Source organism: Schistocerca nitens, chromosome 10 (genome assembly GCF_023898315.1).
Source record: "Schistocerca nitens isolate TAMUIC-IGC-003100 chromosome 10, iqSchNite1.1, whole genome shotgun sequence".
In the NCBI taxonomy this organism is placed as follows: domain Eukaryota; kingdom Metazoa; phylum Arthropoda; class Insecta; order Orthoptera; family Acrididae; genus Schistocerca; species Schistocerca nitens.
The window spans coordinates 231,055,868-231,074,830 of record NC_064623.1 but is presented as its reverse complement, the minus strand read 5'-3'; the positions used below and the strand labels follow the sequence as shown (position 1 = coordinate 231,074,830).

At 44.1% G+C, this 18,963-nt stretch overlaps 1 protein-coding gene across 1 annotated transcript in view; it reads right to left on the bottom strand.

Moving 5' to 3' along the window:
• Window positions 1-18,963, bottom strand: part of LOC126210179 (disheveled-associated activator of morphogenesis 1) — a 515,367-nt gene that overhangs the window by 418,293 nt on the left and 78,111 nt on the right. The gene's annotated exons all lie outside the window — the stretch shown is intronic.

The following is an 18,963-nucleotide window of genomic DNA, read 5'->3' as shown; positions in this document are numbered from 1 at the left end:
TTTCTGTTTTCCCTGAGCGCCTCTCCTCTGCTGGTTTCATCTATTCAGGCTTCTCGTATCACCCCACCGGCACGAACCGGCGTTCCAGGTGAAGCTTCCCGGCAGATCAATCATCGCACGCTCCGCTGCAGAGGGCAAATCAATTCTGGAACGTTTCCGGTCATTCCTCACATCGTCGCGAATACCCCGCCAGTTGTGGTTTCCTTCTCTAACAGAACTTTGATGACTTCCCCTTCCATTGTGGAGAATTTATTTCAAAGGAAATTTGTGTCAAGTTAGGACTACTGACTCGATACCAGAAACCGCCCCCTCTGCGGACTCGCCACAACAAAATCTCAGTAGTCGACTCACACATTTCGTAATCGCTATACAACACTTGGCAGAGCCTACTTCCCGGCAACATGAAAAATTCACAGTCTTGTGACTGATAAAGGCCTGTAATTTTCACTTTTCGCCCTGCCAAGCTTCATAGCACAGTTCACAATGGACGAAATCTTTATTAAATACCAATATTAGCTGCTGTCTGTCCGGTTTCGTTCTTGCATTCTAGAAAGGTAAAAATTACTGTGTCTCTCTCTTCCCATTCACGTGCAATTTATCAGATATATAGAATTATGGCGGGGGGGAGATGAGTTGTGAAGCAGAACAGTACCAAAGTCTACCTCTAATAACATCAACACCCCATACCATCAGAACCACCGTATCATCCAATCATCAAAGACCATCTTATCGGCAGCAACAAGAGCATTTTCCGTACCCCATCCCATGTCCTCTCGCCCACGGAGCGAGGTGCAGAGGCTGTTTGCACGGTGCATCGATCCAACTCGGTTTAATCCGCCTCAGCTCGGCTTGCGTGGTGAAGCCGCCGTCGTGCACTACGGCTTATCATTCGATGCTGAAATAGATAAGCGCAAGACAGTTGCTAGAATAATGGAACAACCTGTTTGAAAAAAAAGAAAACAAAAAAAAACAAAGCTTTCTGAAAGTCCATTTAGACCAGAGTGGGATCTTCCTTATTTTTTTGTTAGTTGTGACGATAAAGCCAAATGACTAATTTCGGGTACGGTACTTACGTGCGTAAGAAGATCGTCTACTGAAAGACACTACAGCTAACTGCGTTCAGAAAAGTATAGTGAAATCATAGGGGAAGCCAGAGAGGAAGAGTTAAGGAAGTTGCAGAGTATTGCAGAAGAGAATTCTGTATCCACAAACGAGGTTTGTATCAGTACCTTAGCATATTTAGTTTGCTTAAAGGTCCTCTCGAAACTGTATTCCTTTTCGTTTTCGCTTGTACTATTGCTAATACAGTATTTTTGTCTAACACACGGAGAAGAAAATGAAGGGCGCTGCGGCAACACTGTTAAGAGCTGGTTGTAAAGTTGCTCTGCTGGGGAGACAACTAATAAAGAGGATTTTGTTGCACTTAATACAGACAACGATCCTACATTAGCTGCCGCATACAGCAGATACATTTTAGTCTCGGTGAATCAGTGACAACGCCGGGATCTCCACGAACAACTGCTCATTGAAAAGCTCCTAGCGTTCTCCATCGCACTTGATGAGCCCACGGATATTAGCGACACGCCTCGTCGGCTATTTTCTGCGTGGCGTGGACGACCATCTCCGTGTGACGGAAGTGCTCCTGCGTATGATTCCGATGAAAGACACTGCTACACGGGCGGATATTTCAGAAAGTGTCGAAATGGCAGCCGAAGCAATAGGTCTCATCTGGGGAAAAAAAGATGCGCTAGCAACGCGCGGTAAAGTAAAACGGTTTATTGGTCTTCTGTGGGAGAAGCTTAACATGCCGAATTCACCTCGAGTTCATTGTCTGACACACCAAGAGGTTCTTTATGCAAAAGTTACCGGTCTTCAAGACATGATGAACTCAGTGGTGCGTATCGTCAACTATATTCCTTCTCAGGGGGTCAGTCATAGGCAGTTCAAGGAATTTTTTATGTCATTTCAAGAGCAGCATCCAAATATCCCCTACGACGCTGAGGTTACGCTGCGGACAGTGAATTCCGGAGTAGTTGGACTGCGCCGTGCCGGCGCTCAGCTCCTGCAGGACGGACCAAGTCAGAGGCCACTTACAGCCTGGTCTGTGACTTCTGGAAAATGTTATGCGCCTCCTAAACGATTCACTTTTCCTGAGGGTATTTTGTTCTGTCGTTGCAAGTACAAAAATGAGCGATTTTTTTTTCACCAGACGCGTTTAGCTTTACTGAAGTAAAGCATCATCAGTAGTCTGTAATTAGATCGACAAACAGTTCGTTAGGAGTAAGTTGATTTGTAGTTACGGTGATTTCTCGCTTACGTCGGGAAATGCCGTCTGCCAGCACATCGTCGTTTTTCTGCGTTAGACACTGGTGATCTTGGTCTAATATTTAGTTGTTCTGCAGCACTATGCATTTCTTACGTTTTTCACAACATACTTTTATGCACACTACTGTGTTCTATTTGTTTTTGTACTTCTAAATACGTGTTGTGGTTTGTGTTTTGTAGTGTTGCCAACATACCCTTCCCACTACTTTGTCTTTGACCTACAACGTTTTTATTATTGTATGCGTGTCATTCTATTTAATTATGTTCCTGTGTATTCAAGTATTGTGTAAGAGTAGGGAAGGAATAGGAGGGTTTAAATAATCTCATCATCAACGATATGGTCGGCAGTATAAAAGATTTCCATCGTAAATTTCAGCTCCTCAAAAACAAAATTTCGGACGAAAGTACGCAACACTTTTCTGAGGTAGGTAAGTGATACATAAATTTTACCTTTAATAAAGAATCTGGATTTCTAAACGTATTTATTCAAAACGATACTACGGTTTTGTTTGATAGCATGTGCGCGGGAAGTAGCGCGTCTTGAGAAATGCTTCGAGGTGCTACAACGCCTTGAAAATGAGTGTAGTGACGGAATCCAGGTAATGTAACGGTGAATCACTAACAGTAAAATAATGTCGATTTTGTTAAACGTAGACGTGTAACATTACATTGAAAACAATAGTCCACAGCACTTGTTTAATAAAACATACCGCCTTTTATTACGTCAAAGCTACTTTACACATTACTTCCGTTTATTAACATTTCCTTTGGTTTTGTTACAGAAAGTTCCTATCTTGCAGCCAATATTCGATATGTTTGTAAGGCCCTTTTCGATAGCAACTGAAAGTGCGCCTCCCGATATACGTTTCGAGCTAATCGAATTGCACACCGTTGAGATCACCTAAAGTTTTTATTTTACGATTCCAAACGTTTGTTCGAATCCTATCAGAATGTATCGAAGGAATAATTTCATAAGCTGCACTGAGAAGTAGCAGAGATTATTACTATGTTTGTTTCCACGTGTGTGTGTGAAGCTTTTTCCGTTTTGTCTTTTCTGTACGAAAACTAGACAGCGAGCAAGTGTTTCTGATTTTAATTTAAAAAATGCTCGAAGAATTGCTGTCAGCCGATGCCTTGTTCCAGTTGTTAGCAGAACAAATGCAAGTAAAATAAGAAGAAAATAGAAGAGCTAAAAATACAATCTCGGTTGCGCAGCTTTTTATTTTCAAATTTCAATCACGCGTTTCGCCTGGGTTAGGTATCTTCAGATCGTCTAAATGCAAAAAATTACAAAAGTAGGTGTAAGGAAACGTCCTGATTCCGTACTGAGCAAAGCTTTTATACAAACTTACAGGGATGACGGCGCACGCTGTCCATTCTTCCCGTTTGTGTTGTTTGAAACCAAGTTTCAGGAACACCGGCTCGCAAAGAGAGGGCAGATAAAACAACACTCACCATTTGCGGAGCATTTAAAGGTATCTGGCCACTGCCCGCCTACTACCAATATTATGCAAATTTTGCATTCTGCCCACAATGGCCGGAAACTGAACTTACTTGAGGAATCTTAGATAAACGCACGCTTCATGGTGTCGATGACATCTTCAACGATCAGCAACAGTCGGTCCATTTTTTGCTATAATGATAGCCCTTTTTAACGACGTTTAGCCTCGTAGTCGTGAAGTACTCTGGTATCTCTTGCGTTTTTTATTTGACTCCCTTCTCTTTAAGACACGATTTACTTTTTGTTTTTTTCTTGTATTCCTGAGGATCCCTTTCATAACGTATAATTATAAAAGTGCAGTAAATGAAGCAGGCAAAAAGGAGTACAAACGTCTCAAAAATGATATCGACAATAAGTGCAAAATGGCTAAGCAGGGATGGCTAGAGGACAAATGTAAGGATGTAGAGGCTTATCTCACTAGGGGTAAGATAGATACTCCCTACAGGAAAATTAAAGAGACTTTTGTAGAAATGAGAACCACTTGCATGAATATCAAGAGCTCTGATGGAAACCCAGTTCTAAGCAAAGAACGGAAAGCAGATAGGTGGAAGGTGTATATAGAGGGTCTATACATGGGCGATGTACTTGAGGACAATATTATGGAAATGGAAGAGGATGTAGATGAAGATGAAATGGGAGATATGATACTGCGTGAAGAGTTTGACAGAGCACTGAAAGACCTGAGTCGAAACAAGGCCCCCGGAGTAGACAACATTCCATTAGAACTACTGACTGCCTTGGGAGAGCCAGTCCTGACAAAACTCTACCATCTGGTGAGCAAGATGTATCAAACAGGCGAAATACCCTCAGACTTCAAGAAGAATATAATAACTCCAGTTCCAAAGAAAGCAGGTGTTGACAGATGTGAATATTACCGAACTATCAGTTTAATAAGTCACAGCTGCAAAATACTAACGCGAATTCTTTACAGACGAATGGAAAAACTGATAGAAGCCGACCTCGGGGAAGATCAGTTTGGATTCCGTAGAAATGTTGGAACACGTGAGGGAATACTGACCCTACCACTTATCTTAGAAGAAAGATTAAGGAAAGGCAAACCTACGTTTCTAGCATTTGTAGACTTAGAGAAAGCTTTTGACAATGTTGACTGGAATACTCTCTTTCAAATTGTGAAGGTGGCAGGGGTAAAATACAGGGAGCGAAAGGCTATTTACAATTTGTACAGAAACCAGATGGCGGTTATAAGAGTCGAGGGGTATGAAAGGGAAGCAGTGGTTGGGAAGGGAGTGAGACAGGGTTGTAGCCTATCCCCGATGTTATTCAATCTGTATATTGAGCAAGCAATAAAGGAAACAAAAGAAAAATTCGGAGTAGGTATTAAAGTCCATGGAGAAGAAATGAAAACTTTGAGGTTCGCCGATGACATTGTAATTGTGTCAGAGACAGCAAAGGACTTGGAATAGCAGCTGAACGGAATGGACAGAGTCTTGGAAGGAGGATATAAGATGAACATCAACAAAAGCTACACGAGGATAATGGAATGTAGTCGAATTAAATCGGGTGATGCTGCGGGAATTAGATTAGGAAATGAGACGCTTAAAGTAACAAATGAGTTTTGCTATTTGGGGAGCAAAATAACTCATGATGGTCGAAGTAGACAGGATATAAAATGTAGACTGGCAATGGCAAGAAATCGTTTCTGAAGAAGAGAAATTTGTTAACATCGAGTATAGATTTAAGTGTCAGGAAGTCATTTCTGAAAGTATTTGTCTAGAGTGTAGCCATGTATGGAAGTGAAACGTGGATGATAAATAGTGTAGACAAGAAGAGAATAGAAGCTTTCGAAATGTGGTGCTACAGAAGAATGCTGAAGATTAGATGGGTAGATCACATAACTAATGAGGAGGTATTGAACAGGATTGGGGAGAAGAGGAGCTTGTGGCACAACTTGACTAGAAGAAGGGATCGGTTGGTAGGACATGTTCTGAGTCATAGAGGGATCACCAATGTAGTATTGGAGGGGAGCGTGGGGGTTAAAAATCGTAGAGGAAGAGCAAGAGATGAATACACTAAGCAGATTCAGAAGGATGTAGGCTGCAGTAGGTACTGGGAGATGAATAAGCTTGCACAGGATAGAGTAGCATGGAGAGCTGCATCAAACCAGTCTCAGGACTGAAGACCACAACAACAACAACAACAGTTATTTTACCGGACAGGTGTTAGTGAACTTTACTCTTGTTTTTAGAGCTGTCAATTTAGAAATTATGTAGACTGTGGTTTATAACGTTATTGATGTTGCGTATACGAATCGGTTCTGCGCAACTGATAACGTGTAGACGAGCCGGCGCTATCTGTCAGATCCTGGTGCACTATTTGGAGTCGACGCCCGACTGCCATGCTTTTCCGCACTCGGTGTCGGTGAGCGGGCCCGCCCACAGACGTTGCGGCCCCCTGCCCTGCCGTGCACCTGCTCCCCTAGCGTGGCAGCGAGTGTTGTAATCGAATGAGTTTTCGATATGTAGGTTCACGATCTCCTAAGCCTCCCTTTGCAAATCTAATTATTCCCAGTTCATGAAATATGAAAAAGAAAAAAAAATTTGAGAGGTGGCATGAGCCCCCTCTCATATTTCTATCTTACGATTCTCCTCTCTAGTTGCATGCGGTGGAGGGTTGCTTTTCCTTCACACGCGAACTTCCCACGCAGCGTCTCTCGTCACCCGGGTGGTCCGGTGACAGGCGGGCTCTGTAGAACTGGAGAGGGTTAAGCCGACGTGTGTGAGGCAGTCGAGTGAATGCTTTGCAGACGCCGACATTGTCAAGAGACACGCCCGCTGGGGTGTGAAGTAGCGGCTGGGCTAGAGGTTCCGTTACTTCGGAGAAACTTTGCGAAAACACTTTCTGGCGGGCTACCAGCGAGGCGTGGGAATGACTTGTGTACCCACGCAGTTGTGGCGGGAAAATTCCCGCACTTTCTGCAAAATAGTAACGGTGATTGGTTTGCTCAGGGCATAGCTCCGTGACGTAGCAAAATCAGCACAGAAATTGGCGCCAAGAATCTCCATTGGTGGAATGGTAGTGCTCCGGCAATGGAGTGGAATTTCCGCCGGTTTTCGAGTTGCTGATTGGAACGTAACCACGGCCACTGTCGTGGGGGCGGGAATGTTCTGTGTTCGGCCTGTACGGGTGCTCTTGTGGTAGTCGGCAGTCGCCTTTCGGTCGAGGACGTCGAAGCAACCAGCCCTCGCCTGCGGTACGCCAGATCGTGTTCTAGCAGTTGATAAGGCAGTTTTGGTAATGTATGTCCGCAGCACCGGCAGATAGGGATTTTCCTAGGTGATAATCAGAGCTCAGCAGAGCGCGCCTGTTCGTCTTTTTCTAACTCTGTTCTGTCTTGAGTAGCAGCAATTACTGTTGGGTTAGCTGTGTGTCTCTCTTGAGATTTGAGTGGCAAGGAATTGGCTCCACATACCACTTCGTCTTAAACCTCAAGATCTAAGTTAGGGACAACTTCACCTTTATAGTGTTTGTATGAATCTCCAATTTAGCCAATTTGATGTTTTATAAATATTTCCTGTATTTCTTTTACTATTCTGTGTTTAATCTTAATAAATCATATTGTTATTTTGGACAGAACTTTCATTCTGTTAATCGATAGAGCAACCCCATCATTCCTCCCTATGTTAATGAAACCTTTGTTTATTTAACTTATTTATCAAATTAAATTATTGCAGGTGCCAAACTCTGTTCTACTCCACTGGCAGGGTTGATTAGAGTCAGTTCGCGTATTTTTTTTATCCTTGTGCAACAGCAAAAGTCGGAGTTAGAATAGGGGGGGCTTAGAGCATGATTTACATATGTGGATTCTAGTAAAATTTAGTGATAAATACACTGCTAGCCCCGGCACCTCGCATAATATGGCGACCCTTAGCCTCGGATCTTTCCTGAGAATCACTGATTAACAAACAGTATTCTTAGTACGAACATTCAAATTTTTTTTCTCTAATTTTTTTATTGATTAATACCCAAGTTTTTGCTCTGGTAGTTCCGCGTTTAGTTTTAAGTAGCGGCGCATGATTACAGTTTTTGTTTTCAGTGTATATATTTTTTGTTCATTGTTTTTTTGTGTTTCGTTGATGTGGTGTCCGTACCTCATCGCACTTTGTCGGATTTGTGTGCGGTTTCTGGACCACATCAAATTGTGCTTGTAATTACAGCGTTGCAACAGCGTTGTTAAAATTTTGTGTCTATGCCGAAAGGTATATGGAGTAGGTTAATTTTATTGTGCATTTTAGATAAATTTGTTTTTCATGAATGATAACGAGAAGTAAGGCACGATTATTATCGAGCGAAGCTAAAACAAAAGAGGATAGCATAATGGATAAGGGGCAGTTTACTGACGGGAATAGGTTCAGAGATGAGATGGGCACATTTTTAGCAGGACAGGACGCCAGGGTCATTGATGAGGAGGGTGATTTGGACGCGATCTCAGAGCAGCGTTGCGGCCGTGATTATGATAGTGAAGTAGAGGATGAAACAGAGACAGGCACACAGGTCGAGACGGTAGCAGAAGTTTATAGTCAAACGAACGAGTGCAGACAGAGGCCAGCTCGGTCAGGTCAGAGCTCTAGCACCCAGGTGTCCAGAGTTACATCGCCCATGTTTGAAGAGGATCAAAAAGAGGACGAAAACCCAATACTTAGCTTCCTACGATCAATGAAAGAAGAAGCTGACGAACAGCGTAAGAGGGAGAAGAAAGAAGAGGAGAAACAACGTAAGAAGGAGAAGGAAGAAGCTGACGAACAGCGTAAGAGGGAGAAGGAAGAAGAGGAGAAACAACGTAAGAAGGAGAAGGAAGAATCTGACGAACAGCGTAAGAGGGAGAAGGAAGAAGAGGAGAAACAACGTAAGAAGGAGAAGGAAGAAGCTGACGAACAGCGTAAGAGGGAGAAGGAAGAAGAGGAGAAACAACGTAAGAAGGAGAAGGAAGAAGCTGAAGAACAGCGTAAGAGGGAGAAGGAAGAAGAGGAGAAACAACGTAAGCAGGAGAAGGAAGAAGCTGATGAACAGCGTAAGAAGGACACTGAGGCAATAATTTCGCATATAGGGGAAATTCGTGGGGAATTACTAACAATAAAGAAAGAATGTGGAGAAGCAAAACAGATGTCACTGGTAGCACAAAAAGTAGCAGGCCTAGCCAAAACGGCAGCAATGGGGGCAATGAAAGTTGCAAAAGTAACTTCTCAACTCGCAGGTCGCTTGCGACGTGCGACACAAGCCCACTCAAAATCCCTAGCGTTCTTAAAAACCCAAGGTAATATTGTGGTTACGAACATCACGAAACGAATGAAAGAAGTAGAGAGTCGGATAGCAACACTAGAGCGAAACGGGCACACGAGCACTGCGCGTTCGGATACCAATGATGGAGTACACAGAATTGTATCTCCGAGGAAAAGCCCGCCGTGCTCTAGCCCAGTGACAGAGTGCGGAACTAACAATGCACACGCGGAAACAGAGAGTAATAGCTCCAATAATTGCAGCCCACTTAGAAGAGCGAATGCTGAATGCCACTTCCACTGTGATACAGACGTAGCACATCACAGTTATCAGCAAGATAGATCAGGACACTCAGCAGACGTGCAAGTATCGGAAACGAGTGACAACACCAGTGCGAGGATCGGACAGAATTTTGATCACAATCACTTCCTGTCGATACTAAAATTCCAGAAATTCAAAGATAATGGAGGGTCGATGCATCCGAAGAGCTGGGTGATGCAATTTACAAATTCATTACCGTCATCATGGCCAACCCAGGCAAAATTAGAATTCATGTGTGGACACATCGAAGGCCAAGCCGCGGAAAAGATGCGGGGTGTGGCAGTGACGTGTCGGACTTATCAGGAATTTGTTGGTGCATTCCTGCGGACCTACTGGTCAAAGGAAACGCAAGACAGGATTAAAGAGGAAATAATATTTTGTCCTGAACTGGAAGTGTCCGGGCATAGAAGCGCAACCAAATTTTTTGATGATTTACTCAAGAAGAATCAGTTTTTAGATAGTCCATATAGCAACGGAGAAATCATTAAATTTTGCTTTTCCAAATTGCCAGTTAGGTATCAACAGACACTTGTCGGGAAGTGTGGATCTGACATAGATGCATTCAAGAGTCTACTGCGCGATCTCGAAGTAGTCTTCGATAAACAAGACGCAAAGGACAGGAAGAAGGCGCAAAATAACAAATACCACGGGCCAGCAAGGGAAGACGACAACAGATCGCATAATCGCACTGGTCAGTTAGGAAACCAGGGTTACGGAAATCAAGGTTACGCTATTCAAGGTTATGGAAATCAGAGACACGGAAACCAAAATGTCAGGGAACAGGGTCAATCTAGACAAGCAATCTGGGACAGGAGGAATGACGAACGGCAAAGCGACCGTAATTGGAGAGAGCGAAATCAAGGACAACAGGAGAACCGGGAGATAGAAATTAGGCCTCCAAATCCTAATGCACGTCAGAGGAGGGGGAGTCTAAGAAGGGATTGACGCTAGTCCATAGGACTCCACCACTTCTCTCACACAAAGAAGTTCGTGGAATAATAGTAGTTTAAGTGGTGTACATATTAGAATAGGCAAAGATATGAACCTTTCTTCGGGGAACAATAATCGTTGCATTAATAGATTAAGATTGTTAAAGTATTAACACGCTGCGTTTTCTCGCTTAAGAATTTACTGCTGTTAAATTTTTGTCTATGTTCGGGATCTCCTCTGTCGTTGCGATAAGAGGGACTAACTTTCCATGAGCAATGTTTTTGTCCTTTCCTATATGGTGTCCATGTTAAGGGATAAAGATGAGTGACGAGACGTCGCACAAACGGGCGCATACAAGAACGTGCTCTTAGCAGCGTTCTGAGAAGTCGTGATACGCTCCATAGCGGCCACAACCAGTTCGTGAAACGTTCATACCAATGCTTGCAGGCACGCGTCAGTGCACTGCAAGATTGTGGTATATTGCGTGATTTCGAGGATGAATATGGGCAGTATAGTTTTTTTGCAGAGCTGCGCCAGCATCGTTGTCTTGCCAGTCGGGGTGATCCTGTGAGCGTTTGACTCCAATGGTGCCCTAGACGAGAGAAATGCGAGCATAAAGCCTACCATGCCAATGTGCTGGTTGGGGATTTAGCGTGCTGCTCGTGACTGTCACAGATGAATACACAGGGACTTATAATTGGATATTCGTGACATACTGTGTAGCTGGCGTGTGTTGGGCGACTGAATCCTCAACAGGAACCAGTCCTGGTTTGGTCATATTGCATTGCTTCTGGAAAGGTGTGCTTTGATCGCGAAAACCGCATCACATAGAGAAGGAAGTTGCAACTATAAATTTATTGTCGTGTATAGCCATGGCTAACCCAGTCTCTGGAGTTTCAGTGAGGCGTAATGAAAACTCGGAGGTCATGTCGTACGGCGCGCACATCACTGTCGGCAATAGCGGCGAGCGGCGAGACATCTCAACGTAACAGGAATTATGTAAAAAAAAAAAAAAAAAAAAAAAAAAAAAAAAAAAAAAAAAAAAAAAGTGCGATATACTAGGATAAATTTAAACTGTAGGATTTAACAATAACTAGATTAATATTGTGGGGCTTCTCTACCACAAGTGTTGTGTTTGGCGCGCGCCTGTTGAGATGCTATTTTTCAGGTCACCAAACCACAGACCCGAGATGGAGGGACGACCGGCGAGCGAAGTTGCATGTTCTTTATAGCACAGTAAAACTTAGTCCTGCATAATAACATAATTGAATTAAAAGACATAGAATGTAGATCGTTGGCAAATGGTAGTTAATTCTTGAGCATGTCTACTGTCGATCTATGTAAGTAATAGTAATATTGGTGCGGGCCCGCACATTTAGTTGTTCATCCATTACATAGCATCAGTTATCACCAACCATGTACAATACTGAGATCGGTCTCTACACGTATATCAAAATAAATTATTTCCATGTCTAGATTAGAGGTTATAATGATTGTCATAGATTAATAACTATAAAAGTAAAATAAGAGTGTCTGAAATAACAGACCATCAATGTGTCATTATGTAAATTTATTATAACATAGAAGGTCATGGGAAAAAGTTAGGCATAAGATTTTTGTAAGAATTGTGCAGATGACGGGGATCGTGGCAATGCGGAGGCCGGCCGGAGCGGGAACAAGAGGTCTGCGGCTACCTGCAAGAAAAGAGCGTCAGCGCGCTACCTGACGTGAAGGGTGCGAGAGCATCCGGTCCTACCGGGCCACAAGCGAAAGTGAGGCTGGCCGTTGACACTGACACGCGACCCACACGCGACAGCCTGCTAGCTCTCCAGACGCGGCAGCCGTTTGGAGGGATTCCCTGCGGCAGACGTTGTCGTGAGTACACGAAGAAGATCACATATCGTGTCAGAACCTGCGCCTCATGTGCCTCAGGACAGAAAGGGACGCTATATACTCACCTGTTTGGGTTTTTACAACTCACTAGCATTGGCCGATCTGCATACACAAAGCAGTATCGTGCCACACTAACAAATGTATGGTCTCATTTCTTACTTCTCCTCTCTATTAGAGAGCAGTTTTAACAATAGTCGCTCCGAGTTCGATCCTGTATGGATGACCTCACACACTTGTGGAGTCACTCCACGTGCCATCATCCCTCGTCGAACTGCAATATTGGGAAACGTAAAGTTCTGTCCAGCGAGAGAAGAGACCTAGACTAGTGATGTATCCCAACAAGTAGATCTCAGAGACAATTAATCGACGTGAGGAGAGCCTATCACTGTGTCTTCCTACCGTACTACCGTGATCATATGCGTGGGTCTTGGTGCAATCTCAACAGAGTACTGCAGAAGCTCCAGCACACCCTATTGCCGTTGCAACAACGTAGCAACAACACCCGACGTTTAGCCTTATGTGATGTCAGTACTGTAGAATTTGTGAAGTGCTACGGATATTTCAAACAATGTGATTTAGTGCCTCATTCTCAGCACAGTCGTGAACTTTGTGCAATGTGCACGCACAATTTGATGCCCCATGAACCTTGTTTTTTTTCTTAAATTTCTTTCTCTTATGTTGTTTTTGTAATGTATGTTATACCTTGTATGCGTTTGTGTTTTACACTGTAATTCTTATTACAGATTACTGTATTCTTCTCCACACCATGTTTTTTTTGTATTTTGTGTTTATTGTTGTGTGTATGCAAACAGTGTGCCTGAAGTCCCCATAAACTGAAGCAGATACCACCACTGTCGTTGTGAATGGACCATCAGTTCAGGGAACATTTTGTAAAGGTTATTCTTGCTGCAGGGAGACAGAATGAATCGGAGGTTGTAACTAGATTCTGAAAGCTCACAAAGAGATTGTTAACTTAAATAGTATCATGTGTGAGTGAGTTCAGGTTAGTTTAATGATTAAAATTGTTGTAACATCTTGGGCATTTAATTGCGGAGCACTCCAACTCTGATTGTAAAGAATGAACTGCTCCATATTTGGCTCAGATGCCCGGGCCATATTTAGAGAGTGAATGTCTGCGTGAATCGGTGTTTGGGAAGGGGCTCCCTGGGTATGGATGTGTGATGTGAGTGTTAGTGTTCCATATTAAGAAGGTGAAGTTGGCTACATCATAAATAATCCTCCCTCTATGAGTTGCATTTTTCAGTTGCAATGATCTTTTTTATAGAGTGCGGTATGTGGAGTCACTTTGTAAGATTGTTCTTGGGCGATTGACTCACTACCTTGCTCCTAAGTGAGCCAACCGCTCACCAATTACAATCTAAAATGGCGTAGGGGCAATGAGAGGTGGCATGAGCCCCCTCTCATATTTCTATCTTACAATTCTCCTCTCTAGTTGCATGCGGTGGAGGGTTGCTTTTCCTTCACACGCGAACTTCCCACGCAGCGTCTCTCGTCACCCGGGTGGTCCGGTGACAGGCGGGCTCTGTAGAACTGGAGAGGGTTAAGCCGACGTGTGTGAGGCAGTCGAGTGAATGCTTTGCAGACGCCGACATTGTCAAGAGACACGCCCGCTGGGGTGTGAAGTAGCGGCTGGGCTAGAGGTTCCGTTACTTCGGAGAAACTTTGCGAAAACACTTTCTGGCGGGCTACCAGCGAGGCGTGGGAATGACTTGTGTACCCACGCAGTTGTGGCGGGAAAATTCCCGCACTTTCTGCAAAATAGTAACGGTGATTGGTTTGCTCAGGGCATAGCTCCGTGACGTAGCAAAATCAGCACAGAAATTGGCGCCAAGAATCTCCATTGGTGGAATGGTAGTGCTCCGGCAATGGAGTGGAATTTCCGCCGGTTTTCGAGTTGCTGATTGGAACGTAACCACGGCCACTGTCGTGGGGGCGGGAATGTTCTGTGTTCGGCCTGTACGGGTGCTCTTGTGGTAGTCGGCAGTCGCCTTTCGGTCGAGGACGTCGAAGCAACCAGCCCTCGCCTGCGGTACGCCAGATCGTGTTCTAGCAGTTGATAAGGCAGTTTTGGTAATGTATGTCCGCAGCACCGGCAGATAGGGATTTTCCTAGGTGATAATCAGAGCTCAGCAGAGCGCGCCTGTTCGTCTTTTTCTAACTCTGTTCTGTCTTGAGTAGCAGCAATTACTGTTGGGTTAGCTGTGTGTCTCTCTTGAGATTTGAGTGGCAAGGAATTGGCTCCACATACCACTTCGTCTTAAACCTCACGATCTAAGTTAGGGACAACTTCACCTTTATAGTGTTTGTATGAATCTCCAATTTAGCCAATTTGATGTTTTATAAATATTTCCTGTATTTCTTTTACTATTCTGTGTTTAATCTTAATAAATCATATTGTTATTTTGGACAGAACTTTCATTCTGTTAATCGATAGAGCAACCCCATCATTCCTCCCTATGTTAATGAAACCTTTGTTTATTTAACTTATTTATCAAATTAAATTATTGCAGGTGCCAAACTCTGTTCTACTCCACTGGCAGGGTTGATTAGAGTCAGTTCGCGTATTTTTTTTTTATCCTTGTGCAACAGCAAAAGTCGGAGTTAGAATAGGGGGGGCTTAGAGCATGATTTACATATGTGGATTCTAGTAAAATTTAGTGATAAATACACTGCTAGCCCCGGCACCTCGGAAATTCTTTGCAATTTTATATTGTTTCCGTTCTTTTCAAAAATCCACTTGACAGGCAATGGAAATTTTCAGCCTACTGATATTCCAGTCGCATTCTGCCGATGCATTCGCATCGTGTAATCATTTTTATGGGTGGCGAGCGCCGTGACCACTTTCTGTAAGTTTGCACAAAAACTTTTCCCACAAGGTACGTTTTAGCACAAGACGGTATCGAGGCGTTCGCTCATAGTTATTTTTGTAATTTTTTGGGTTGTAGATAATCTGAAGATACCGACCACAGACGAAACGCGTAACTGAAATCTGAAAATGAAAACATCCGCAACCTGGACTATTTTTATCTCGAGTCTTACACTGGTTGCTGTATCAGCCACAACGATGGAATGGGGAACAGAAGAAATAATTTTGTGTTGAAGCCAAATTTAATCTTATTATTATTAGTATTATTATTACTTGAATCTCATTTGCACCGACAATCTTGTCCCAATAAAATAACCTATCCGAGCAGTGCATATAAACAGGTGACAGTGACCAAGAAGACGGAGGTGATGCTTCGGAAAAGTTCGAGCCAGGTAGAGCGAGCGAGGCAAGCGGAGAGGGAGAGGGAGAGAGAATGGGTGGTTTGCAGCCTGAGAGGCCCTGCCGCAGCCCAGCCTCTGAGGCTAAGGCTCGGGTCTCACCTGCAGACAGCAGACGGGGGAAGGGTGCGTGCCGCAGGGGCTGGCCGGCGGTGGCCCGGCGAGCCTGCTAACGAGGACACGCAGCGCACCGCGCTCTACTCTAACAGGGCCTCGCGCCACGTCACAAACGATGCGAACCTACACAAAACCTCCCACAACGCTTACGTAATGGTCCTTCAAGACACGTCCACGTAGGAAAAAAAAAAGACTGTAGAGTACGTAAAATCCTGCAACATATTTTGAATTCTGAGAAAAATAGGAAAATACTGGTGATATGTGTACAATAACGAGAGGGAAGAACAAAATGCAATAACCGAGAGAGAAGTGCTGGTCTTATGAAGGGCAGTGGGCAGTGATGCAGTCCTTCTCCTCTACTGGCCAGTCTGCACATAAAAAGGAGGCCGAAATAAAAGAAAGCCTCAGGAGTGATATTAAAATTTTGAGTGAAAGAGCACCAATGATGAGATTTGCAGGCGAAAATGAGGAATTGCAGGACGAGCTGAATGGAATAAACAGTCAAATGGACACACACAATGAATCGAGAGTAACCCGAAGAAAGAATCCAGAATTTTGTTGAGGAAAAATGAAAATTTTGAATAAAGACATACCGCTCTCCGCTGTTCACTATTATTTATTACGATTCCAATATCGACACGTGGTCATTGGTAAATATCGTGGGATAATAAATCGTGGGCCGCATTATCCAACAATACTTGACAATGACCGTGTGTCGAAACTGCAATCGCAATAAAAAATAGTTAACAGACTGAGGCGGTATGACTTGATTCGAAAAAAAAACAAAATTATTGAAGAGTACCGAAAATATTACTAGTTATGCATTTGACAATAGTATTGGACATTATACAGTAGACCAAGGCAAGAGAATCGCCGGTCGGGGTGGCCGAGCGGTTCTAGGTGCTACAGTCAGAAACAGCGCGACCGCTACGGTCGCAGGTTGAATCCTGCCTCGGGCACGGATGTGTATGGTGTCCGTAGTTTAGATAGGTTCAAGTAGTTGTAAGTTCTAGGGGACTGGGCCGGCCGCGGTGGTCTCGCGGTTCTAGGCGCGCAGTCCGGAACCGTGCGACTGCTACGGTCGCAGGTTTGAATCCTGCCTCGGGCATGGATGTGTGTGATGTCCTTAGGTTAGTTAGGTTTAAGTAGTTCTAAGTTCTAGGGGACTGATGACCTCAGATGTTGAGTCCCATAGTGCTCAGAGCCATTTGAACCTCTTTTTGAAGGGAAGAGAATCTGCTAACACGGAGCACTCTACCCCGTGATGGACAAAATACAGACACTGCACACGGACTAGGCACAAGCACAGAGGGCACTCCTCGACTGGTTGGTTGGTCGATTTGGGGGAGGGGACCAAACAGCCAAGTCATCGGCGCCATCGGATTAGGGAAGGATGGGGTACCAAGTCGGCCGAGCCCTTTCAAAGGAACGAACCCGGCATTTGCCGAAGTGATTTAGCGAAATCACGGAAAACCTAAATCGGGATGGTCGGACTCAGTTTTGAACCGTCGTCCTCCCGAATACGAGTCCAGTGTGGCAACCGCGGCACCACCTCGCTCGGTTGACTACGAAAGGGTGTGGCTTACAGCGGCCGCTCAACCGCCGCTGTACCCATCCTTTTTTCCGCCTGTGCACATCTTTGCGCTGCCTGGCTGTGGACTCGTAGCACTGTGCAACTAACGTTCGCTGACGTCGCGCGATTTTTGCCACCAGCCTCCGCAATGCCGGTCCGATCCTGGCCGTCAGCACAGACGGCCCACCAGGTACCGGTTCAGCTCTGGTCGTCACTTGGCGCCTCCACTTGACAGTCGACTGAACGGCAGGAATGTCCGCGACGGATTCGTCACTGGGCGCTGAAGCCACCTGGCCGGCCCATTCCGCCGCCACTGCTTCCCTGCCGGCCACACACACCACTCCCCACTACCTTCTATACTGGCGGGTCCGCCTACGGTGACTCCCAGTAACGAATTTTGAGGAGCAAATCTCCAAGGTCAATGAACTTGTCAGTACGTGAAATTACAACATAAACGTAATAACAGATAAAAATAAAATATTTATGAACCCAAAAACAGTCAAGCCATTAAGTTTAAGCACATGCAATCAACAATACAACTAGAATCAGCTTAATTTTTCAAAGAACTCCTCGACAGAACAGGAGCGACCAATGAGGACACTTTTCAGTTTCGATTTGGAAGCGCGTGGGTTACTGCTAAGATTTTTCAATTCTTGTGGTAGCTTTTGTTTAGGTTTTTATGTCGGTAACGCCACGTAGCGCTCTGAATGAAAATCGCTGACTGTGCTGTGTGCAATCTGTGGCTGGTGAACTCATTGTTGGAATATTCGCTTGTGTAGTGTTGGGCAGTTGGATGTGAACAGCGCGTAGCGTTGGACAGTTGATGACTTCTGAACATTATTAAGGTAAATACATTGTTTGTTCTCTATCAAAATCTTTCATTTGCTAACTATGCCTATCAGTAGTTAGTGTTTTCAGTAGTTAGAATCTTATTTACCTGGCAGTATTGGCGCTCGCTGTATTGCAGTAGTTCGAGTGACGAAGATTTTTGTGAGGTAAGTGATTCATTAAAGGTGTAGGTTATTGTTAGGGCCATTCTTCTGTAGGAATTACTGAAACTCAGATTCCGTTGCGCTAAAAAAAAATTGTGTGTCAGTTTAGTGATGATCAGAATAAGTAAAGAGAGAACTGTCTGAGTACGTTCAGTTTTACTCAGCAGACTCTGAATCAAATAACGTAGAAGTTTACCAGCACAGTACTTCATAACTTTCCAAAGGGGACGTTTCAGCTTATTGAAAATGCATGCAGTAGGATAGTACACACCAACTCTCGAGTTACGGGGGTCCGATCCAAATTCAGGTTTGATTTCTGCCGAGCATTAACTGAGTGAAAGCTGCTTATTCTTGGGAATAAGCTAATATTGTTAACAAGAAATGATAGTAAGGAGTTTATACAGGGTGAGTCACTAACTGTTGCCACCAAGAATTACTCCAAAAAAATGATAGCAGCTGAAACTTTTGTGGGACAAAAGTTGCATGGGGCAACAGGGGCCTTAATATGACGTTGGTATTTTTGTTGCTAGGTGGGGCCGCTTCAGAGGTATGAAGATCAGCTTTTTTTTTCTTTTTTTGTATAATGAGATGCATTAGTTGGTACCTATTTTCTGATAGCGGCTATCGAGACGAATCCGGTGGTGTGTTACAGTAAGGTCTTTGAACATCAACGAAGGTCAAAAAGATGGCATGAACGTCTATTTACAGAAGGTGTTCGAAGTGATGAACACTGATATCAACGCATTGCTGCAATCATGGATTGAGTGGTGTTCCTTATCACTTCGGCAGTT